This window comes from Lontra canadensis, unplaced genomic scaffold (assembly GCF_010015895.1).
Source record: "Lontra canadensis isolate GAN:19392208 unplaced genomic scaffold, GSC_riverotter_1.0 scaffold35, whole genome shotgun sequence".
Taxonomy (NCBI): domain Eukaryota; kingdom Metazoa; phylum Chordata; class Mammalia; order Carnivora; family Mustelidae; genus Lontra; species Lontra canadensis.
The window spans coordinates 4,021,887-4,046,656 of NW_022631029.1; the positions used below are offsets into that span (position 1 = coordinate 4,021,887).

At 46.6% G+C, this 24,770-nt stretch overlaps 1 protein-coding gene across 4 annotated transcripts in view; it reads left to right on the top strand.

Moving 5' to 3' along the window:
- The window catches only part of GATAD2A (GATA zinc finger domain containing 2A), a 103,106-nt gene that overhangs the window by 8,938 nt on the left and 69,398 nt on the right, over window positions 1-24,770 (top strand). The window contains exon 1 of one of the 4 annotated variants that reach the window (XM_032867774.1): window positions 6,064-6,183. The exons of the other annotated variants lie outside the window; for them this stretch is intronic. The gene's annotated coding sequence lies outside the window, so the exon portion shown is untranslated. Of the gene's footprint in view, window positions 1-6,063; window positions 6,184-24,770 lie in introns of those variants that run through there. 4 annotated transcript variants of the gene reach the window in all.

The following is a 24,770-nucleotide window of genomic DNA, read 5'->3' on the forward strand; positions in this document are numbered from 1 at the left end:
TATTTTTCTTTGAGAATTGTTATCATCTTTTTAAAAAAATCTTATTTAGGGGCACCTGGGTGGCTCAGTGGGTTAAAGCCTCTGCCTTGGGCTCAGGTCATGGTCTCAGGATTCTGGGATCGAGCCCTGCATTGGGCTCTCTGCTCGGTGGGGAGCCTACTTCTCTCTCCCTGCCTGCCTCTCTGACTACTTGTAATCTCTGTCAAATAAATAAATAAAATCTTAATAAAAAAAAAAGATCTTATTTGTTTATGACAGAGAGAGATAGTGAGAGAGGGAACAAGCATGCAGGAGCTGGAGAGGGAGAAATAGGCTGCCTGCTGAGCAGTGAGCCCGATATGGGGCTCGATCTCAGGACACTGGGATCATGACCTGAGCTGAAGGCAGATGCTTAATGACTGAGCCACGCAGGTGCCCCGAGAATGGTCATTTAAGTTGGTCTAAAATCCTTAACACAGCAAAATAAGTTTTGTGGTTTTTTAAAAGTTTATTTTATTTTATTTATTTATGTGACCGAGAGAGAGAGATCACAAGTAGGCAGAGAGGCAGGCAGAGAGAGAGGGGGAAGCAGGCTCCCCACTGAGCAGAGGACCAGATGTGAGGCTCCATTACAGGACTCTGAGATCATGACCTGAGCCGAAGGCAGAGGCTTAACCCACTGAGCCACCCAGGCACCCCTTTATTTTATTTTTTTAAAAGATTTTTATTTAGGGACACCGAGCCAAGCTGAAGGCGGATGTTCAACCGATGACCCACCGGTTGACCCACCGATTGACCTACCCAGGTGCCCCAAAATTTATTTTTATTTTAAAGATTTATTTAAGAGAGATCGAAGGAGCACATGTGCACAGGGGGAGGGGGAGAGGGAAAGGGAGACAAATAGACTCCCCACTGAGCAGGGAGTCTGCCCTGAGCTCAATTCTAGGACCCTGAGATCATGATGGATGCTTAACTGACTGAGCCACCCAGGCACCCCCTACCCACTCTGTCTTTTATAGGAAATGCTAGGCACCGGGAGAGGAGAGGGGGGTGCCCATCCTATCAGGAAAGCTTTGGGGAGGAATATTTTTCCTCCTTCCTTTGTCAAGTTGGAATATCTGCTGTTTAACAACCAGGGAGTGGGGTATGAATTGGATATCAAGGTTTTTTTTTTTGTTGCTGTTTTGTTTTTTTTTTTAGATTATTTATTTATTTATATGACAGACGGAGATCATAAGTAGGCAGAGAAGCAGGCAGAGAGAGGAGGAAGCAGGCTCCCCGCTGAGCAGAGAGCCCAATGCAGGGCTCCATCCCAGGACCCTGGAATCATGACCTGAGCCGAAGGCAGAGGCTTTAACCCACTGAGCCACCCAGGCGCCCTAAGGCAGAGGCTTTTAGCCCACTGAGCCACCCAGGAGCCCCTGGATATCAAGTATTTAAAACATTTTTCTTCATGTCTAAATCATGGATGTTTATTAACAGATCAATGATGTGACTAGCACTCTTTCTTTGTTAAGTAGGTTTGAATAGGTTGATCTCCAGACTTAAGACTGACATACAGCCTTTTCTATTCTTTTTCCTTGTAGCTTTCTGATTTTTTTCCTTTTAATTTTTTAATTCATAGAAAATAGTTCACTTACTGACTTGTCAAAGACTTAAAATTGATCTACATCAGGTGGGCATTTTTTTTGGTAAGCCATGTATAGGTACAAAAGAGATATTCTTTGCCAACTGGTGACACATGCAGATGAGGACAGTGGGAGATATACCTTTAGGGTCACAGTGATACATCTAGCTGTTTGTATTTAACCCTTCAGGGGAGCACATGTGCTCGGAACTCCATAGTAGTGGGACTTCCTTAGGGCCACACAGAGACTAAGTACAGATGGAGCCTGAACTCCATGTTGCCCAGCCACTAAGTATACAGAACTGTGGTTGGATACGACACTCAAAACAAACAAACAAACAAACAACAAACAAACATGCTGACAAAGTGGCCCATCTCTACAGAGCTGTGTTTCAGAGAGCTTTTCAGTGTATGTACAACAGGGACCGGTCAAAAGGGTGCAGATCTGTCTCCCACAAACTCCTAATCTAGTGTAAGAATGCTGTGATTTAAAAAATGACATTTTTTTTAGCAGGAGTATGCACTGGGAGTATTGTATTTTTCATAAAGTACCACTGTAATAGTCCTTTTAACTATTTTCTTATCTTTGAAAAAGGTACCAAAAATATCAAAGTACTAAAGAAATAATATTAACATAGAAATGAATCTTTTCTTTCTCTTTTCTGACCAATTACATTGTAATGTCACTATGTGAGTGTGAATTTGGGGTGAAATAAGAAACTTTAAAACACCCCCCCCTTAGAGATTGTAGTTATGATTGTCCCTGAACTCAGTGAAAACAGTTTTAGACCTTTGAGCTCTAAAAATGTAAAACCCAGAGGCATCTGGGTGACTTAGTTGGTTGAGCATCTGACTCACGATTTTGGTTCAGGTTATTATCTCAGGGTCTTGAGATCCAGCTCTGTGTTGGGTACCACGCTGAGTATGGAGCCTGTTTAAGATTCTCTCTTTTCCTCTCCTCTGCCACCCCACCCCGTGCACGCTCTCTCTTTCAAAATAAATAAATATTTTTAAAAATAACAAAAATGCAAAGTGTGGAAAGCAGTCAGTGCTCTTTTTCATAAAAGTTTACTTTTAAAAAGATTTGGTACACTTTTGAATGAACCACCTGTTTATTCTTTAGAGAACTCAGAAAACAAGTGGGAGCCTAGTGTCACTGATAGCAGTAATCTCAAAATTGGTTAAAGTCTACAGAACTAGGTCTGCTTAGCCTTTGAATTTAAGTAAGTAGATGACAGTTCATTCTGTGTTTTGAGAAAGACACCTAGAAAGTTTAAAGGATAATGAATCCATCCCTTTTTAGCCGTCTCTGCCCCCAAAACCCCACACTCCAGGTGTGGCCAGCTCTGGCCTTTGCCTCTGCTGTTCTAGGTGCCTGGGATATTCATCTGTTAAGAACTGGCTTAAATGTCACATCCACAAAGATTTCCCAGACTCCTCCCCAGGCAGGGGAGCAACTTCTTCCTCTATGATTCCTGTCTTTCCTATGAATGCATTTTCTGCTTAGAAATCATACTGTCTTTCGTGCCACCAGCCTGTGAACTTCTGGAGATGGTGCCTGCAGGCTCCTCAGCTTGCGAAACCCTTGGGATGAGTTGTCTCTTAGATAGTTCTTGTCCATCAGTGTTTATCACATAAAACATCTTGAATCTTGTCTGCCAGAAACTTTAAAGAAATCTCCTGATTAAAAACAAAAAAGTACAGTACCTCAAACATGCAGTAGGTGATGCTACTCCTTTTCAGTTTCACGCTAGTATGGAGCCTTTGACCAATTTTCTGCTATAAAAGAGGCCATGAACATGGAATTCGGCCCCATTTTTTTTTTCTTTAGTTTCTCTGTTGTGCAGGAACAGGCTCAGATGCTATTTAGAAGTTTATAACTTGTTAGAAAGATAACAGTGTGTTAGAAAGATAATTAGAATATTTTTGCAGTGGTTAGGGTGTTTAGGGTGGAAGGAGGCCTGGCTATTATTAGCAAGGATCTGATCTTTGAAGGATATTAAGTTTAAAATGAATTTGGAAGGAAATTATGCTTAACTAAGTAACAGAAGTGTTTTTAAAGTATTACATTAACTGGTAACTCTAAGTATTAATTGACTGCCTTGTTTTTAGGGCAGAGGGAAAACTTAAAACAAAAACCCAACATGGTTTGAGCCCTATTTGTCTTTTAATTAGTTTCTTCAGCTTTAGAATGGAATCTAAAGGTGATTGCTTCATATTTCATAATCAGCCAGCTGAACTATTTGCTGTTTAGTCCAGTACTAGACACTGAGGTAGCAAGGTTTCTAGTCTGAGCAGCCTTAGCATTTGCCTGCCTGAGCTCCGGGGACCCCAGACAGGTCTGGATTTACTGTCACTTTTTCCATCTACACACCTGGCCTTCTCTTTCTATCACAGAAATAAACCCTGTAACTACTTCACCCTACCCCCACCCCTACTTTCCCAGCTGGAGATGTTGGCACTGCCCTCTGGAGCAGCCCACCTGTCACCAGTGCACACCTCAGTCCACAGGGGTGTGCCATTAATATGTCGCAGCTGATGCCTCTCTCTTTAAAACAGGGTGGTTGTCACCTTGGTGACTCACCTAGGGCTTGCCAGTTCAGACTCTGGAATCTCTATGTCTGTCTCAAGTCTTAGGTCTCCCACCTGACCACACATTGCTGTGTTTGTAGTTAATTAAGTTGGCGTTAATCAAGACCCAGGTGAGGAGCAGTGAGGTAATATTTTGCTTGTATTGCTTTAATATACATCATCTGATTAATAGTCCTAGAGTAAAGCAGTTCTCAATATATAAAGCTGCCGGATTACAGTGAAAATATTGGATATTTGCTTTTAACCTGTCCTTGCACATGGGATCAGGGAGCCTCTTGCATTCCTTTACCAAGTCACCTGTTTGAGAATAAGACTGTTTTTGTTTGGTTTTTGAATTTGAACATTTGAAATTCTTTGTAGCAAAGCAAACTGCCGACAAAACTCGGTCAGGGAAGGTGTTTGGGGGTCAACAGTTTGCATTTTGTATCATTTTGTTTGAGGAATGCTTTGCTTTTGGCCCAGGGGAGTTGAGCCAGATGTTGCATTAAGCCATTTTAAGATTTGGGGAGTGGGGTGAGGGGTGAAATCAAGGACAAAAAATTGCTGATTATGTGTGGAACTCAGCGCGGAATTAAAATGGGCCTTTTTAAACTTATTGTTGGGGGACACATAGCAGGAAAACAATTTTATACATAAAAGTTGTTCTACATTGTTTTTCAGGTTTGGAGTAAAGACCAATGGTGGGTTGAAATTACACTGAATCTCTTAAAAGAAATGAAACAGAATAGTTAATATCAGAGTGCATTTCAAGTGGTTTAAGTATGTTTGGTGAAACTTTTGTTTTGGCTGTTTGAATGTGTATTAATATATGTTATAAAACAAAAGCCGCTAATCAGGAGTCTAGGAGTCTTATGAATTGTTTGAACTCTGGAATAAGAACATGGAAAGGGCCTTTTTTGGTGATTCTTCAAAACATAATCTTGATATTGAGAACTTTCTTGTTATATTAGATATTTTATTTTTTTCTTGAAATTGTGTTTCCCTTTATGTAGTTTAACACACCCAAAACCCCATCCTTTCTCAGTTTAGACTGTTTCCCGTGTTTACTTCAAGTCACTGAAGAGAGAAAGGTAGATTTGCTCTCCGGGGCGAGGGGGGGGGCGTTCACCTCCCAAGAACACGGGGGTGGGGGGTTGCAGATTGGGAGGTAACTGGGAGAGGGAGAGCAGTCATCCTCAAGTGTCTAGAAGGGGGTGGGTCTGGAGCTTACTCTGTTGAACTCTTTTTATTGCACAGACGTGATGGTTTAGCCGATACCTGGGAGCGCAGCTTGTGTGTGAGGACCCCCACAGGGGTGGCATTTTAACCTCCTTTTCAGAAGCAGCTGAGTTGCTCCAGGTCTTGTAGCTAAGCTGGAGCGAGGTCAGTAGTGAGCGCGTCGTGAGTCAGCCCTGGGCGCGGTCCGCCAGGCTCTGCCTCCGGTGAGCTGGCGACGACCCTTCGGCCCTGTGGAAGGCACTGGGATTCCGCTGGGAGGGAGCCCGCCCGAACCCGCGTGGGAAACCCAACGGGCGGAGCTGGGCGGCGCGTGGAGCACAGTCCGAAGAGGCGGTGTTTCCGGGGCGGTGCCGGCCTCCCTTACCCCGCCTTCCCCGCACACTCGTCCCGCCCCCACAATAAGGCCCCGCCCCTCGGCCGTCTGTCCCCGCCCAGCCGGGCGCGGGCGGGCGGCGTCGCCTTTAAGAGCTCCCCGGTGTTTTGGGGGCCGCGGGCCGGGCGCGCTGACCTGGTGCGCATGTCCCGGGCGGTGACGCCGGCGCCGGGCTCCATGTGTGCGGCCGAGGGGCGCATTATCTGGCCGGCGGCGCGGGCGGGCGGGCGGACCGGCGGAGCGAGCGCCGCGGGCCCGGGCGGCCCCACAGGCGGAGCGAGCGCGCGCGGCCCCGCGCCCCCGGCCCCTCGGCCGCCCGGCCCCGCAGGCGACCCCGACCCCACGGCCCCGCGAACCCGCGCGCTGCCCTAGGGCCCGGCCGGCCCGCGGCCCGGTAAGTTCTGGACCAAACTTGGCGGGGAGCAGGGGCCGGGGGGTGGGGTCCGGACTGGGATTGTGAGGTGGAGCTTGGAGCGGCGGGGGTGGTGAGGGTCGGGCAGGGTCCGGGGGTCAGTGGGCTCTGAGGGACCCCCGCGTGAGCCTAGAAAAGTGAGAGCGGGCGAGTGAGTTCTATCTGCTCCTTGTATTCTGGGAGCGTCTTCCTAGCGCTACCCTAGAAAGTTCCGCGCTCCGACGCCGCCCAGGCACGTGGGGGCCGGGGTAGGCGGGGGTCCCGGAAAGTCTCGGCGTCGCCCCCCTTCCTTCTGCGCTTCCTCCGGGGCCGGGGGAGGGGCTGGGCCTCCAGGGGTAGCTTCCGAGCGGCCGGGACTGGCGGGGGAGGGGGCGGCGGGCGGGCGGCACGTGGGCGCGCGGGGCGGGGGGGTCCCAGGCAAGGCGGGGCGGGGGTCCCGGGCCGGCCTGGCCGCTGCGCTGAACCCCGCGGCGGCGGCGGCGACGGCGGCGGCGGAGGATCCCGTGTCAGAATAAGAGTCCCCGCGCGCCCACGCCTGCAGGGCCGGCCCTCTCCCTGCTCGCGCCCTTACTGTCTGACCCCCGAGAGCCGCAGGACCCTTCCCCCCACTCTGGGCTCGAGTCCTTCATAGGCCCGTACACTTCGAATTTGCCTCCCGGTTTAGGCGGTGGCTGTATTGATTTTTTACCCCCACCTGGAATGGGTCGGCATCAGTGACTAGACAGCAGCAGCTGGCCTTTTAAAGGGATTATTGCCAAGAATCGGAATTGATCACTTCAACAAGGAAAGGCTTATGGGCAGGGCCCCAGCCTAGAGCGTGATTGACACTTGGTGTGTGTGAACACACTGGGACCCAGAAATGAATGGGGAGCCCTCTCTCAGGAACTGAATGTCAGCCCTTGGGTGCGCATTTCTGCCCTGCCCTGGGAACTTTGCGGGGGCTATTTAATTTTGTGTATTTGACCCATCGTTTCTAGCTGTGTAGTTCATCCTTATCTTGAGAGCTTTGGATTCTTTAGATCAAAGTCCGGGTGAGTCACTTGAGCCTTTAATTTTTCTCTCTTCCTCACCCTTTTACTTCTTTTAGTTTTCTTGAGTACACAGTGCTTGTTAAGTGGTTCTGTGTCCATTTCGCACAGTGACACCTTCTGGTTGTGGCAGCACAGATAAACTGAGGGACAGGCAGCCTTCTGTGTAGTTGCTTCAGACTTGGTACTGACTGTTCTTTGATGTTCTTTTTTTTTTTTTTCCTGGTAGTGGTTACAAGTTTTCTTTTAAGTTAGATGAGGTGAAATAATGTTTGCTGGCTCCAGATCATGATGCTAAGATTAGTAGCATGTTACACCTGACAGCAAACTGTGGAGGAGGGCAGGGTAGACAACAGCCCTCAGATTAGAATGCCAGTTGTACACACACATCTTCCTTGCCCATAACACTCCAGTGTGGTGGAGGATATAATCCCCACATTACAGCTGAGGAAACTGAGGCTCCTGAAGGCCAGGCTGCTTGTCCAAGGCTGCTGAGTTGTAGAGGGGCAGACCTTGGCTTGAGCCTGATGTTTGGGGCATCAGAGTCCGGGAGTGTTCCTGTTTGCAAACCACTGTGTGAACATTTCCTGGTCCCTCCTAAAACAAGAGGTCATTTACTTGTCCAGGCTCCAGGCTACTTCTGCTGGGAGTAGGGGGGATGACCTAATAACTTAGGGACACCATTGTAGCCCTGTGTTGTCCTCAGAGAGCAGAGTTACCAGCTGGCCCTGAAGGATCCAGGCCACAGACTTGCTCCTTTGCATTTGTTTCCTCAGCTTCCAACTCCTAAAAGTTGGCCTTTTTTCTTTTACCTTTTTTTTGAAGATTTCATTTATTTATTTGGCAGAGATCACAAGTAGTCAGAGCGGCACGCAGAGAGTGGGGGGAAGCAGGCTCCCTGCCAAGCAGACAGCCTGATGCAGGCCTCGATCCAGGACCCTGAGATCATGACCTGAAGCGAAGGCAGAGGCCTAACCCACTGAGCCACCCAGGTGCCCCAAGTTGGCCTTTTTCTAGAGAGGTAGTTTAGAGTGGAGATTTTGAGAGCAATTTGCAATAGATACTTTCCTCATGTAGTCCCCCATTCTTTGTTTTTCATCCCGTATTCTTTCCCTAAAATTCTGAAGCTGATTTTTGCAGACTCTGACCTCTCATCTTGGATGTGATGTAGAAATTGGGATGGGTCCTGTATTACCGATTTGGATGCATTGTTTTTTCCACCCAGACGACATCATTTTTTTTAAATGTCAAGTCACCTCTATTAATGCAGTATCATTTGGCAAATCCTACAATCGTATATATTTTTTTAATTTTTTAATTAACATATAATGTATTATTAGCTCCAGGGGTACAGGTACAATCGTATATTTTGATAGCGAGGAAAGAAAGAATGTTTCTCGTGGTAGGAAAAATCCTGGAAGGATTTGTACCAGAATGTTAACAGAATTTCTGGGTTAGGGTGAGGAATGGGGTTTTTTTTCCCCCTTAAAGGTTTTTATATCTTTGTGTTTTATGATTATTTGAAAAATAAGAAATCGCTTCAAAAAGATATTTTTCATTATCATTATTTTTAAGTAATCTCTATACCTAATGTGGGGCTTGAACTCACAACCCTGAGATTGAGAGTTGCATACTTTCTTCCAGCTGAGCCACCCAGGTGCCCCAAGAAACATTTTTTATTTGAGTAATAAAATACAGTTTAAAGACTCCAGTTCTCAATTCTTCAGTAGCTCTCACTTGCTTTGCATCATGTATTTTGTGAATTCTGACTTTGTGAAGAGTGATTTCTGGGTAGACTTATTCAATAAATACCGAAGTGTACACTGTGCCTCCGGCACTGCACTAGGAATCCCTGCTCAGTGGATTTTACCATGAGATTAGTGGGAGAGAAATCATAATTAATCTCATAAACATGGGGAAACTTAAAAGGGTCAAGGAGAAAAGGATGCTGTGACCTGGTGAGCAAGACTCAAGGGGGCCTTTCTCCAGCTGGGATTGGAGGGCGTGTAGGAGCTAAGTAGGTAAAGAGAAATGGGAAGAGCATTTCTGATAGAGTGTCTAGGACTGAAGGAAGATTAGGGTGGTTGGAGCAGAGAGAGAGACACATGCACAGAGACGTAAGAGGGTCTTGGATTTACCTTGAGAACAGTGGGACTGCTATTGAAGAGGACAAGACAGGGACCCATGTGATGGAATTCACAGCCAGGACCACCTTGGGCCTTAGATAGCAGACCACTGAAGGATGCTTCTGAAGGGCACAGGTAGGAAATAGTGAAGCCATTCTGAAATGTCGGCTGGCTTTCTTTCTTTCATTCTTTCTCTTTTTCTTCCTTTCTTTCAACAATCCTACATTTATTTTTTTATTTTTATTTTTTTAAAGATGTTATTTATCTATTTGACAGATCACAAGTAGGCAGAGAGGCAGGCAGAGAGAGAGGGGGAAGCGGGCTCCCCACCGAGCAGAGAGCCCGATGCGGGGCTGAGTCCAGGACCCTGAGATCACAACCTGAGCCAAAGGTAGAGGCTTAACCCACTGAGCTGCCCAGGCGCCCCCCTACATTTAATTTCTTTTTTTCTTTCTTTATTATTTTTTAAAAGATTTTATTTATTTGAGAGAGCGTGCATGCACGAGGGAGAGCATGAGTCGGGGAGAAGCAGAGGGAGAGGGGGAAGCAGGGAGCCTAACATGGGGCCCGATCCCACGACCCTGGGGTCATGACCAGGGCTGAAGGCAGACACTTAACTGCCTGAGCCACCCAGGTGCCCGTTTTGTTCATTTTTTAAAGTAATTTCTACCCCCCAACATGGGGTTTCAACTCATGACCCAGAGACCAAGAGTCACGTATTCTACCAACTGAGCCAGCCGGTGCCCCAAATATTGGTATTTTCTTTTTCTTCACTTAAATAAATAAATAAAATCCTTTTTTTTTTTTTTTTTTTTAATTTGAGAGATCGAGAGAACAAGTGGAAGGGAGGGGGCAGAGGCAGACTTCCCGCTGAGCCAAGGGCTTGTTGGGGACTCCATCCCAGGGGATCCCAGGACCCTGGGATTGGAACCTGAGCTGAAGGCACATACTCAACCAACTGAGCCACCCAGGAACCCCAAATGCCGGCATTTTCTAATATTTGTTCTCTTAGGGAAAAATTAAGAAGGACCATCAGAGTCTTGGATATGTCAGTTCCCCACAGAGACCAAAAATGTAACTGCCTTATCAATGAGTTCAGTTAAGGACTGTCAGTGTGCTAATCTCCAAAACCATGGGCAACTCAAATGCTTGTCTGGAGAACTACCTGCTTGGACTTGTGATGTTTCTGTGCCATTAGATGGAATGAGCAAGGCTATTTTCCCTAGACTTTTTCTCCCCCTGATAATTGAGTTAATTTATGCTCATTGTAGAAAACTGGGAAGATTATGAAACAGGTGATTAGGTGAGGTCTTTATGAGCAGTCATCCTGGGGTAATAGAGCATCTCTGGGATTTCCTTTTAACTGTTGTTGGGTTGGGAAGTGTGGCAAAACTGGAAGAACAAGTTGCCACTGTCGTAGTTTGAGGCTCACAGAACTGTGGTTGACTGCTAAGTGTGGTTGGTTGGTAGTATGGATGCTCTTGAGTTATCTGAACTGTTTTTAGAAGGTTAGATAGATGGTCTGGCTTCCAGGTTGCTATTCTTTTGGGTAAGATGTTCTAACTGTAGAAGACTGTATCTTGCATTGAATTAGAAGGCCACGGGTTAAGGTTGAAATAAAAGATGGGACCTGAAGTGGTGTCAGGAAAGTGAAAGTAGTGAGGCTGGTGTTCTTAGAAACAAAAGTACCAGCTGGGGACAGATCCTGCATACTTGTAGATGCTGGCAAATGTGATTCAAGACTTTTTAGTCAAGAGGAATGTCAGACCATGGGCTTATTGCCCCTCCCTTCATTTTCTAGGCTGTATTTGTGACCTCTTTTTGTCTGATGAAAATGTAGGTTAGTCTTTTAGAAGACAAAGGAACTTACTCTAATTGAATACCTTCAGGTAGCCTTAGGAAGTGACTGGGAATCCTCCAAAACCCTCTGAGGTGGTGGTGGGGGAGGCAGGAGAAGGGCCCTTGCAGCTTCTCAGTGCACTGCACCCACTTTCTCGTGATCCTCAGAAGGGTTACCCTGTTTCTAGGTTAAGTTTGCCAAGGGCCTTGCCTTCTTGTTTCTTGGTTCCTTACATGAAAGGACTGAAGGCTTGATACCTGTCTGAGAATGAGAGAGACCAGCATCTGCGATAGAGTAGTGTCCTGGCAGGATGTGGACAGTACCTGCAAGTTGGATTAGGAAATTGGAGTAAATTGGAGTAGGAGTTTTGGGGAACGTTTGAGACTGTTGTACTTTGTGGTTGCTTGGCCTCAAAGATAGCTAGCTGCAGCTGGGGATTGAGGGGCGGGTAGGGGTGGTTGGAGAGGGTAGAAGCAGTGCGGGGTTGATGAGAAAGTCTCCACTTGTTGAAGGTTGAAGAATTTTTCAGCCTTCCCTCCTGCAGCTTTGTCCCCAGACGTGGCACTGCCTGACCTTCCCTGCTGAACAGATCTTTTGATTTGAATCTTCAGACTTAATTCAGCCTAAATGAGGTGATGCCTTTGAGCACACTTTAAAACAGTGGCCAACCAGTTGCTTATCCAGGGCTGCCTGCTGTTTGCTGAGTGAGAAGTGAGCCCCTGTGCCTATTCCCAGGCAGCAGGTCCCTGCAGTGGTGTCATGGACCAGCCCTGGCTTTGCCCTGTTGGGTGTAAGTTCCACTTGCTACTTCCTAGTGATGTGACCTTGCTGACTGAACCTTACCCTCTGTTTCCAGTTTCTAAAAAGGAGGTAATGTCTTCCTTGAACAACTGAGTTGGAAGGCGATAATAAATTCAAGTGGCTTAGCACAGGGCCTAGTGTGTGTATATAGTTCAGTGAGTGCTGTTAACGATTAGAATGGATGAGGCAGGGCACAAGGCACTGCTTTGCTTCAGGTGTGGAACATCTCCACACTTGGAGGACAAACTGTCACTGTATGCTGTGTGCCCCTTGGAGCAATAGCCTGTCTTCATGTTCTAGATGGAAGAAGCTGGAGTCCCCTAGAGAGGGTGACACTTTCTAGGGCCACCTTGCTGATTATTCTACAACTGGGAGTGGGCTCCAGCCTTTATGAGTTCAGATTTTGTATGTTTTTTCAACTAGCCTGGGCGCCTCTCTAGTGATATAGGATAGCGGGGTTGGTGGGGCCCCACTAGGGGAAAGGAGATAACCCTTTTCCTGGGTTTGCTAAATCTCATGTTCTGATAGTGCCTCCATGTGTGAGATGGGAAGGTATTTGCCAGGGGTTCTTGCGTTTAAGAACCAGGAGGAGCCCCTAGCACTTTTGGCTTTATTCCTAGGTAGTCTCTGACCCAGGATGGGAAGTGGGTTGCCTCCTGATGGTGCATGTAGTGGCAAATGGGAGAGCCTGGGACTGAATCCTAGGCTCCTTCCAGACTTACAGCTCCCAAGCTGGCCTGGAAATTGGACAGATCAGGCTTTGCACCTGAGTGGTTTACTGTTTTTCACCCTTGGGTGGGTTGCCTGGCTACCTGGCCTCAGCTTTCCTGTCTGTAGACAGGGAATATATCTTTGATCTCCTAGGATGACTGTGAGGACAAATAGGAAATATTCCCAAGTAAGAGGTATCCCAGCTCCTCACTCCTCCATTCACCTCTAAGACAAAATTCTCCCTCCAGATGACAACTGCCTGGTGATCCCCGTAAGGTTGCACATCTCAATTATCACACAGTGAAACACTCAGATTGAGGCTTTGGGTTTTCTCTATAACAAAATTCCACCATAGCCTCACAATTTGGAGGTCTTTAGAGCTCATTGTAAGGAGATCTCTCCTAAAAAGGTCATCAAATTATTTGGAAGGGAAGTGGGAAAAAAAGGAACCCTGTGGCTTTAAACCAGCATTTAATCCCAGCATAACATTTCCTCTAATCCCAGTTGTTCTGTGCAATTAGCCTTTGATTTAGTGGCTGTTAAACTATACTCCACACATTCTTACCTTAGAGGCAGCTGCTTGACATGACCTTGGAGGTGAGCAGGTTTCAGGCCAGTATTCTCTTCACTTGGTGGATTTTTGTGGTGGTGATAAGAGATTTTTAGTTTTATTGTCTGTTTTGGGCAGATTTACTCAGCAGGTTCTGAAAACTTTGCCACTACAACCTTATTCACATCTGCAGAGGAAGCACATTTTTTTTCCCCAGTTGTTCAATGGTTTGGGGAAAGTAGGAGTGTAGCAAACTGAATTCTTGGTTTGAAGGCATTGGTTGAATTGGTCAAGTCACTCCATACCTGTAATATTCTCAGGACTTGTGTATCATTGACAGAACATTGCCAGTTCAAATGATTAGACTTTATTTTTTTCATAAAACATTTTCTTTTAAAGATTTTATTTATTTGACAGAGATCACAAGCAGGCAGAGAGGCAGGCAGAGAGAGGAGGAAGCAGGCTCCCCACTGAGCAGAGAGCCTGATGTGGGGCTTGATCCCAAGACCCTGGGATCACGACCTGAGCCGAAGGCAGAGGCTTTAGCCCACTGAGCCACCCAGGTGCCCCTCATAAAACATTTTTTAAAAGATTTTATTGACAGAGCACACAAACAGAGTGGTAGATGGGGGGGGTGGGGAGATGCAGGCTCCCTGCTGAGCAGAGAGACCAGTGTGATAAGGGGCTTCAGGCTCTATCCCAGGACTCTGGGATCGTGACCTGAGCAGAAGCAGATGTTTAACTGGCTGAGCCACCTAGGTGTCCCTGAACTTCATTTTTTGTTGTCTCATGTGTTACTTCTCTGCATGTAAAAGGGTTTGAACCCACCCCTTCAATGGCAGTGGTTTTTTTTTTCAGAGAATTCTGAATCCCCACCTTCCCTGGGATTCTCTTACGTGCACTGGAACCTTGGAGATTTCCAGGTTTGATTAGACCTTCTTAGCAGTTTGTATGTGGGTTATCTGTCTCTTCCTTCTGCTTCCCAAACTTTGAAATTTCTCTTGTTGAGGCTTTTGTCCCTGGTGAAAGCGAGGGAGGAGGTGGAACCTCCGGTGTCAGTAGTAGGAGTTGCCTGGTCTGCTTTTGAAGTTTTCTTGGGCAAAGATATTAATATATCCAGTTTGGATGGAAATGAAATTGAATCCTTGTAGTCAGTTTATCAGACAGAGTATTAGAAATGTAACTATGTTTGATCCTTGGGCCCCAGACAAGTTTAGGATTCACCTGGGACTACTTTGCTTCTGTGTGCCGTTTTACTGAACGTAACACAGACTTAAAGATGAGTGGGGTAGGGGCACCTGGGTGGCTCAGAGGGTTAAGCCTCTGCCTTTGGCTGTGGTCGTGGTCCCAGGGCCCTGGGATCGAGCCCCATATCGGGCTCTCTGCTCAGCGGGGAGCCTGCTTCTCCCTCTCTCTCTCTGCCTGCCTCTGCCTGCTTGTGATCTCTGTCTGTCAAATAAATAAATAATCTTTAAAAAAAAAATAAAGTTAAAAAAAAAAAAAGATGAGTGGGGCAGCCCTTGGTGTTACAGACTGAGGCCTGACAGGAAGAGTGGCCTGCCCCTGGTTTAATTTGTAGAAGGAAAGAGAACATAGCTCTCTGTTCTCTCCTGGAGCTTCCTTGGCCTGATCTCTGTCATCCTTATTTACTTGTTTCTTTTAAAGACTTTACCTTTTTTTTTTTTTTAAGATTTTATTTATTATTAGACAGAAATCACAAGTAGGGAGAGAGGCAAGCAGAGAGAGAGAGGAAGGGAAGCAGGCTTCCCGCTGAGCAGAGAGCCTGATGCGGGGCTTGATTCCAGGACCCCAGGACCATGACCTGAGCTGAAGGCAGAGGCTGAGCCACCCAGCGCCCCTAAAGATTTTACTTTTGAGTAATATCTGTATCCAGTGTGGGGCTTGAATTTACAGCCCTGAGATCAAGAGTTGCATGCTCTACTAACTGAGCCGGCCAGGCACCCCGTATCCTTATTTCTTTATGGTTGGGTCGGCTAGTTATTTATCTATCTAACTAATTTTTAAATTTCTCACTTAAATTCAATTTAATTAACATACAGTATATTACTTGTTTCGGAGGTAGAATTTAGAGATTCATTAGTTATGTGTAATGTATAGTGCTCATTCCATCACGTGCACTCCTCAATGTCATCACCTAGTTACCCATCCCGCCACCCCCCACCCCTCCAGCAACCTTCAGTTTGTTTCCTATAGTTAAGAGTCTTTTATGGTTTGTCTCCCCTCTGTTTCTTATTTTATTTTTCCTTCCCTTCCTTTATGTTCATCAGTTTTGTTTCTTAGATTTCACATATGGGTGAAATCATATGATATTTATCTTTCTCTGAGTGACTTATTTCACTTAGCGTAATACCCTCTAGTTCCATCCACTGGTTTGGTCAGTTCTGTTTTGTTCTAGGTTCCTCCTTCCTAATTACGAGGTCCATTGGCAGGTTTCCTTCCTCATGGCCTCCTCTTTTTTTTGTTTGTTTATTTTAATTCAGTTAACAGTATGGTGTTATATTAGTTTCAGGTGTCTAATATAGTAATTAAAGAATTCCACACATCACATGATGCCATCAGGATTAGTGAAGGAGCCTCATCTTTTTTGAGTCCTGACATCATGGTGTCCGTAGTACAAGGATAGGACAGGACATAGGGAGGAAGAACTCAAGGCTGCTTCTGGAATCTCAGGGCTGCCTTAGAAAAAAAAAAACAAAAACAAAACTAGCAGTGTTTCCTCTTTTGGAATTGAGTGGGTGATGGCTTTCAATTTTAAGAGCATAAAACTCCTTTTCCCTTTAAAAAAAAAAAAAGTAATGGCACTTACTTTCAGTCCTTCAGGTGACATGTAGGTCACCATTTCAAGATCAAAACAAGCAACCATGGAAATAAGGTGGAATGGGCTAAATGTCAGTTGCTGAACTAGGCTTCAGTGATTGGCTATGCTAGTCTGGGATGGGGTGGGGACGGCTTAACACCCACCTAAGGGTGCTGGATGGTTCTAGAACAGCACAATCTGGTGCTGGAGTGGTCTTTAAACTTTATCACAGAACCGCTTAGAGGGATTAAACATGTTTTGTTTGGAAAAGAGAAGGTTGGGGGTGGGGGCCATGAGGGATTCTAGGAGGCCCATTGGTGAGTCACTATTTGACAGGCCTTTTCTACTCCTAGTGCCGGTAGGTACCCACTGATCCCCTCAGGGAGTATGGAATAGGGTTCTTCTTTCTAGAGAGACAATCAAGTGAACCTGCCACAATAGGCAATGAACGAGGTCAGAGAACGGGCTTAGCATTGGGTGAGCATTTCAGATGTGTCCCCATCTTCTGTGAAGGTTAAGATGGTGGGAGAGCTTGTCCACTCTGTTGCCATGGTTTGTGGCATAAGGGAAAAAGGAGACTTAAATTGCTTAGAAAAATTAAGGTAACTTTAATCTGTTTGAACAGACTTCTGAGTCTCTGAACGACTTTTGGCTTTTTTTTTTTTTTTTTTTTTTAAGTTAACCATTGACATTTAAGAGCTAAGCTGCTCTGATGGAGTAAATGCTGTGTAGACTCCTCACCACCACATGGTGGAATGAACAGAGGAGACGTGTTGCTGGCTCTGAGCTTCTTTAGCTGGCTGGTTGGGATGGGTGACAATGTTGCAGAGATGTCTTTGCGGCCAGGTGGTCCTAGCCCCAGGTTGTGAGTCGCCCTTATTATACTCCAGTACTCTGTACAAGTGTGATTTTTGTTATATGCCATCTTGTTATGAACAGGATGGGACTTCTGATCTCCTTCCACTCTCCAGAACACTCCTCTGAGAGGGGACTGTTTTCTTGGTCCCAAGAGGTCTATAGCTCTTGTGGAAAAGGTTGGTAATGTTGGACTAGACCATTTACAAGGAGTGTTTCCTTGCACTGGAGCATCCTGGATGGATGGAGTTGGGGCAGATAACCTTCCCAGACCTCAGCGTTTATGGAAGGTCATAGTGGGAAATAAGGTTTAAAAAAAAAAAAAAAAATGCAGGTTGTTCCAGTTATTGTTGATGACTTTTTTTTTCTTTTCTTTTTTTTTAAAGATTTTATTTATTTATTTATTTGACAGAGAGATCACAAGCAGGCAGAGAGGCAGGCAGAGAGAGAGGAGGAAGCAGGCTCCCTGCCGAGCAGAGAGCCCGATGCGGGGCTCGATCCCAGGACTCTGAGATCATGACCTGAGCCGAAGGCAGCGGCTCAACCCACTGAGCCACCCAGGCATCCCTTTTTTTTTCTTTTAAAGATTTTATTTATTTATTTGACAGAGATCACAAGTAGGCAGAGAGGCAGGCAGAGAGAGAGGAAGGGAAGCAGGCTCCCCGCTGAGCGGAGAGCCCAATGCGGGGCTCGATCCCAGGACCCTGGGATCATGACCTGAGCTGAAGGCAGAGGCTTTAACCCACTGAGCCACCTAGGCGCCCCTGTTGATGACTTTAAATGGAAGATTGTTTATACTTCATCTGAAAAGCATGGAGAGCTCTCAGAGATTTGTGAGGAGAGAGAGTATGCACTTGAATTGAGCAGGGAAGCCAGTCAGGAAAAAGAGACATTGATAAAAGGCAGGTGTGAGCTAACATGGCCTTGAATTTGCCTGATGGGGAATAAAAAGCAGAGAACAGGTGCCGGAGACACTGTGTAAGGAGATTGGGTAGGGCTTAACATGATACGAGGGGCTGAGAACGAGTCATCTGTCCTTCAAAAACTGGGGTCCCAGGGCGCCTGGGTGGCTCAGTCGGTTAGGCATCTGCATTTGGCTTGGGTCATGGTCCTGGGATCCTGGGATCCAGTCCCACATCAGGCTCCCTGCTCAATGGGGAGTCTGCTTCTCTCTCTGCCCCTCCTTCTCTACCCCCCACTTGTTCTCTCTCTTTCTCTCTCTCTCTCTCAAAAATAAATACATGAAATCTTAAAAAAAATTGGGGTCCCTTCCCTGTTCAGCCTATGTTATACCCTTGTGGTCTGCTGATGGTCTTTTCCTGTCCTCAAGGGTCTTACGGCCACATAAGGGAGATAGTATGATAGGGTGCCCTGAGAGAGGAAGAGTGGGTATGAGCATGTCTAAGAGGTAGCAGCAGGGTAAGGACTGGAAGGTGACACAGTCTCCGAGATTGTGGGTCTTTGCTTTCAGGGGTTCTAAATTTGAGCAAAGGTGAGGTGAACTGGGTCCTGGAGAAAGTGGTTCAAGGTAGTGTCTACTGCCTGGGCAAAAGTGGGTGTTGGTGAGACAGTCTGGCCTTTGGTGCTGGATGACTCCTCTTTGTTTTACCTGTCTGGGAGGGAGGATTCAGTGAATTGAGGTATGAAGGCCCTCTGTGACTTCTCGAACCCTTTTGAATGCAAGAGGTATGTTTGTGAATTTGCCAGATTGTGGCCACCTCTGTTGTGGGGTGGGGTTGGGGAAGGTGCAGAACTTGATCTGTTCTTATGTTTCTTCCTCCCAAACTAATTGTGCTTTGTGTTAGAAGAAAGCGCAAAAAAACAGGTGAAAGGGACCATCACATACTAGTACATGTAGGAAAAGTTTTGCTATGTTCCCAGAAGTGAAGTAATGGCAAATGGATGGATCCTAGACGGACACAGCCCATAGCCTGAGGAATTGTAGCAATTAGAGGAATCAGGAAGAGGCTTGATGTGATTCCAGTGACCCAAGAGCTGGTTGGTAACCTGCATTTTCCAGATTCTGAGGATTTTCCAACTTGAAGTTTTGGACATTTTTCCAGAGAGACCCAGAGCAATTAAGGCACTTTTCTGAAACATACACATGAATTATTTCAACAGCTGCTCCTTCCTGGTTTGAGAAAGTTTCCTTTTTTCATGCATTGCTGAAATGTTTTCAAATCATGGCTCTTTGGCAGAGTCCAGGGGAGAAGACAGGTGGGCATCCCATAGAGTGACAGCACTAGCATTGAGAGGAGGGGAGGGCATGTAGTTGCAGGAAGGAAAGGGGCCTCGGGGATTTGGCATTTGGAAAGAAATGACTTGGGTTCCAGAGTAGCACCTGGTTGGTGATGTACAATATACGCTGTCAGAGTCCTGATTTTGAGGGGAGGATGGGAGTGAGGAATCAAGCCAATTAAGTGAGGGTAGCAGCTTGGTGCGCCTTATACAGAGCTGGGAGGGCTGGCATGTGTCCTGGCCCCTGCCCACCCCGGGAAGCCCTCCTTGTAGGGCCTGGGCTGTCCCTGAGCCCTGTGTCCTTTGCTGACCTCTCTGCTGTGTCAGTGGCCAGGAGATCAATCTTCCTACTGGTTTGTATCTGCTCTGTTTACTGCCTCACACTTGTGAGCCCTGTGCTGTTCTTACAGAAAAAAAGGAGAGAAATCTGCATACATGCTCCTTGCTGAGGGATCCTGGTTTGCTCCTGTGATGCACTAGAGAGTGGTTGGCGGATGTGTACATCTTATTAGGAGTGAAGATGAAAATTCATTCTGGTTTGTGATCTAGGATGGCAGTCGATTATGTCCTTTAAGCCCTTTGGCTTGTACCTTGGCAGGTAAGGGCTCAGATATATGATCTTCAACACCTCTTAGGGGTTTTGTGCCTTTTAAAGAAAGGGAGTCATTGAATTTGCTACATGGTCCACAGGATACAGCTTGTGCAGTTGAGGCTCACTCCTCCATGAGGTTTCTAGCAATTCAGCAAAGGGTTAAGTTAATGTGCTCTTAGAAGAGGAATTGCGGGTGTGCTGATCTTTGCTCTAGGAAAATTTCCCAGAACCTTGGGAAGGATCCAGCCTCAGGATGGTTTCGAAGTCAGACTGTCCCTGATGGTACAGTAGTTCAGATTTGAGCCTGGGCCTGGGAGATAGCTGGCTTGGGTTTGGATCCCCATTTGACTTCTGTCAGTCTCCGTTTTCTTACCTGTCAAATCTGGGCATCAGTGCCACCCTGTGTGAAGTGTGGGTAGTACCCACATCAATGATAGTACCTCATGTGAAGGAGGAGTAATAATGGCAATACCCTCTGTGAAATGTGGTAACCCTGGAAGTTCCCCCATGTGAAGTACCCCCTGGCCGTATCCCTTGTGAAGTGGGTAGCATTGGCAGTACCTTCCTTGTTCTGTGGTCATAAGGATTAAATGAAATCAGACATGTAAAGTGCTGGCACCCTGCCTGATATCAAATAAAGAATTCAATAATTCTTAGCCACTGTTACGCTTTTCTTTTCCTTGTTTAGTAACAAAATATCTTGTCAACATGGTTTTTGTTTTTTGTTTTTTTTTTTTTTAAGATTTTATTTATTTATTTGAGAGACAGTGAGAGAGAGCATGAGTGAGGAGAAGGTCAGACAGAGAAGCAGACTCCCCGCGGAGCCGGGAGCCCGATGCAGGACTCGATCCTGGAGCTCCAGGATCATGACCTGAGCTGAAGGCAGTCGTCCAACCAACTCAGCCACCCAGGTGTCCCTCTTGTCAACATGTTAAAGATGATTCTTTCAGTGTCCCAGAAGTTGTCATCAGTGGGCTTTCCTGTAGAAGTTTGAAACTGTGTGCCTAATAGTCGCTTTCTCAGTGAAGAGTCAGGCCCTCACCTTCTTGCCCCACTGATGCTTGAGCACCCAGGAAGGGGCTTGGAACATGGGAACAGTAGAGCCCTTGCCTTGGCAGTGGTGTCACTGTGGTCTTGGGGACAGATCTGCAGGGCCTGGGTCTTGGGCTGCATTTTGATGCTGGATGGTTAGATAGGACCTAGGTCTGTGTGAGGCGGCTGGAGGCAGAGCAGGGCAGTGGGGTGGGCCTTGGAGGAGGCAGGAGGGCCTCCTGTGAGGCTGGCTCAGTAAAGGTTTAGGTGAGTGAACGCCACCACCCTCATGGCTCTGCCCCTCTACACCTGTGCTGGCCTTGCAACCTCCCTTAAAGAGAGGGCAGATGGCCTGGGACCCTGGGCAACTTCCCACTGAAATTGCTTGGGGTTGGATTTGGCAAGACTGGGGTTCAGAGACACTAGAGTGAGGAAGTTTGGACCTGGCCCATGTAGGACAGTGTTTCTCTGGGATGTGTGCTCTGTGTTTTCACAAGTTTTAAAGGCTTAGAACTCTGCCTTTGCCTGGAGGACAAAGTGTGTTAGCCCTATGTGTGCCTGTGTGGTGACCTGAATATATTGGTCTTGTGTGTGCACGTGCCGATTGTGTCTCCAGCTTACTCTGGGGTTAGTCTCAGGTACAGATGAAGTCCCATTAAGGGCATGGTCTGAGTCTGTATGGCCCTTGCAGTTTTATGCTTTTTATTTTTTATTTCTGTATTCTTTCTTCTATTAAGGCAGAGGTTCGTTTGACATTTGCATTGCATCTTGTAACACCTCAGAGTTTTAATACTAAAACCTCTTACCAGCAAGGAGAATTTTGACTAGAGGCAGAAGCAGCAAGCAAATTATGAGACTCTGGTCTTGCCATCGCCCCCCAGAAGGGGGGCAGTTTTCTTCGTAAAACTTCTGTGGGGGCAGTTTGGCCTTGTCTGCTTTGCTTCTCTTGGAGCAGGGTTCTCCAGGCATCTCATCTTCAGTGCAGTTTTCTTCCTGCTTCTTAGATGATAGTTCATGGGCTGTGTTAGTCAGGTAGCAGTTAGACCAACATGCTGGTCAGCAGAACTAGCAAGCAGGGCCCTGTGTCCACCCGGTCCCTCCTCTTCCCCCTCCTCTTGACCCTTCTGTGAGGGTAAGTGTCCATGAGGGCACTGGTGAGCTCTGATGGCTGAGAGAAGCCAGGTGTGGCTCACCCTCACCTACACCTTGGCTTCAGTTTACCCTGTAGGGTACCCTGGGGATGGTGAAGACAGTTGATGGTTCTTTCTTTCTTTCTTTTTTTTTTTTTTAAAGATTTTATTTATTTGAGAAAGCGAGATCACAAGTAAGCAGAGAGGCAGGCAGAGAGAGAGAGAGGAAGGGAAGCAGGCTCCCTGCTGAGCAGAGAGCCCCATGTGGGGCTCGATCCCAGGACCTTGAGACCATGACCTGAGCTGAAGGCATAGGCTTAACCCACTGATCCACCCAGACGCCCCTGACAGTTGATGGTTCTGTGAATACCCTCCCTGGGGAGCCCCTCTGTTCCTGACATCCTCTGATCATAACTTTTATTGTTGGATACACTGTCAGGAAGGTGTGGCATCTGTTTACATCATTTCTCAATTTGTTCTTAATTGGTGTATGTAGTGTAAGTATGTATGTATGTATGTAGTGTATTTACTGATAGATGTTGCCATCGTTACAGTTTTTTCCTTCTCCATTTGCAGCATTTTAGTCCTGCGATTTTTGTGATTGCTGTGGTACATCGTCAGAGTTTACAGCAGTGATGAAGCATCTGGGGCCAGGAACCAGTTCATTGTCCTGCACTTTGCTGCAAGGCCTCGGGACTCCTGGGCTGGCCATGTGGCTTTAATCAGGGCCATCAGTGCCATAGTGTGGTTGGTGAACAGTTCAGCTACTTCTGAGAAGTTACCAGTTGGGGGTGCCTGCCTGGCTCAGTCAGTAGAGTGTGTGTGACTTTTGATCTTGGGATTGTGAGTTTGAGCTCCACGTTGAGTGCAGAGATTACTTAAAAACCTTTAAAAAAACAAAAAAAAGTTACCTGATGGTTATTGACTATTTGACCTGGGCCTTGATGGTCAAAGAAATGAATTCTGCCACTTAGGGAAGCTTGGTTGGTCAGATGGTTGTAGGTGGTTTTGTATTTGAAGACCAGCTGTCAGACTGGATTTCTAAAATTCTACCAAGTTCCACCTTCCTGCCTGAAACTTAGCTTGGGGGTATCTGGAAGGTTTGTGGTTGGACAACACTGACCCTGCTACCTGCCTGGGTACTCACTAGCCCCTTTGGATTTGGATTTAGTCAGACCTTTAGTGTTTGGGGAAACTACCAGCTTAAATAGACCTGTGTCCCTGCTTCTTGGTCTCCCACTGCCAGCTTGGAAGATAGTACCCTTATCAGGGATCAAGGTGGCAGAGGTCACCTGAGGCTCCATGTCCATCCAGCTGTAGTAGGATGGCTGGTGGGTAATTTCGTTGGCAGTGAGAAGACAGAGAAAAGAGGTGAGGTGCATTAGAGGTGAAAACTGGAGATTCTCTCCCATTTATATTTCTTTGGTGAGATTTCTGCCATCCCACCAACTGCTGACTGACCCAAATAGTACTGTCTTGTCTTGGACATTTCAAAGATAAGTTATGTGAACTACTGTGGGTAGACTTTGTTTAGATTTCAGGACTGTGAAGTTCTTTTCTTCTAGGCCCAGGTCTTCATTTGTATGTATACTGTAGGGCCGTCTTTAGAATGCTGCTCCCTCTGGGTGCTCTTGAATAACAAAAGCTTCTCCTTCCAAAGAAAAATATGCTGAAAAGTAAGATACGGTTCTTTAACACTTGGGCAGTCCTTGTAGAAGATTACCAGATGGTGGCAGTCTATCTGCTCCCCCTCTCTTTCTAAATTTGAGTATAGTTGATGCATAATATTACATTAGTTTCAGGTATACCAGTGTAGCTGTTATTCTCCAGGACTTGTGGCTTGTGGGGAAGTAAGCTCAGCCCATGGCCTTTATGCTGCTCCTCAGAGAGACTTGGTGTAATTTACTGGTCTTTGTCCTGCTCATGAATATGTAGATTGGGGTTGGTGCCTGTGTTGTCATCAGATGAGAGTGAGTGGGTTGCTGATTTAGGGGCTGTCTTCACAGCTTGGAGAAGGTGCTCAACTGGTAGCTTTGCTCCTGCTTGCATGGTACATGCAGGCTCCAGGTCACCCAGACCTGGTTGTGGAGGCACATGGTGCCTCTGGTTAGGGCCCACAATGCCTCAGTGGTAGTGGATGATAACCGTCCACTGGTGAAAGAAGGAGTCTCACCTTTCCAGGAGGTTGCCTTTATGATAAGCAAGGTGTTGCTTCTTTAAAAGTAAACTCAAGAAAACTTGCCGTAAGAATAGAACGGCTGGAGGTTTTCTTTCTTGACATGAAAATAAACATGACCTGGCAGCCAACTATAAAGCTAATAGAGGTGATTGAGATCCTGCAAGATGTGGAGGCAGCCTGGATGATATGTTCTTGGGAATGAGGCTGGCTGCCATTAGATTTTCTGTTGGCTGCCCTAGAGATGGAGGCGATGTCTTCTGCAGGTGGGACTTTTTGTGATCCTCACTCCCAGATTTTCCTGTTTTGACTGGTCCTGGAGACTCAGGACCACTCTTTAGGCATCTGAGGAGTATTCTTTGTATGTTTTACTATCACAGGCCACACAGGGACATAGGTGTTTTGCAAAGGAGACTGACTGCCTGCTTGCCTTTCCCTAGTCTGAGAACCCCAGACAATCATTTTTGCTTCTCTTTTAATCTATACTGGAGCAGTTGACCAGGAGATAGGGGCGCTCTGGGCATTCCTATCTGAAATGATGGGCAATGAAATGTCCTCCCTCTATGTGAGTTGGGTGCTTCATATTGGGGTCACTTGATGTTACTCTTTTTCTAGGCAGCATCATCCAGGGACTCAGCTAGTGTGGTGAATCCCCTGGGCCTGGCTTTGCCT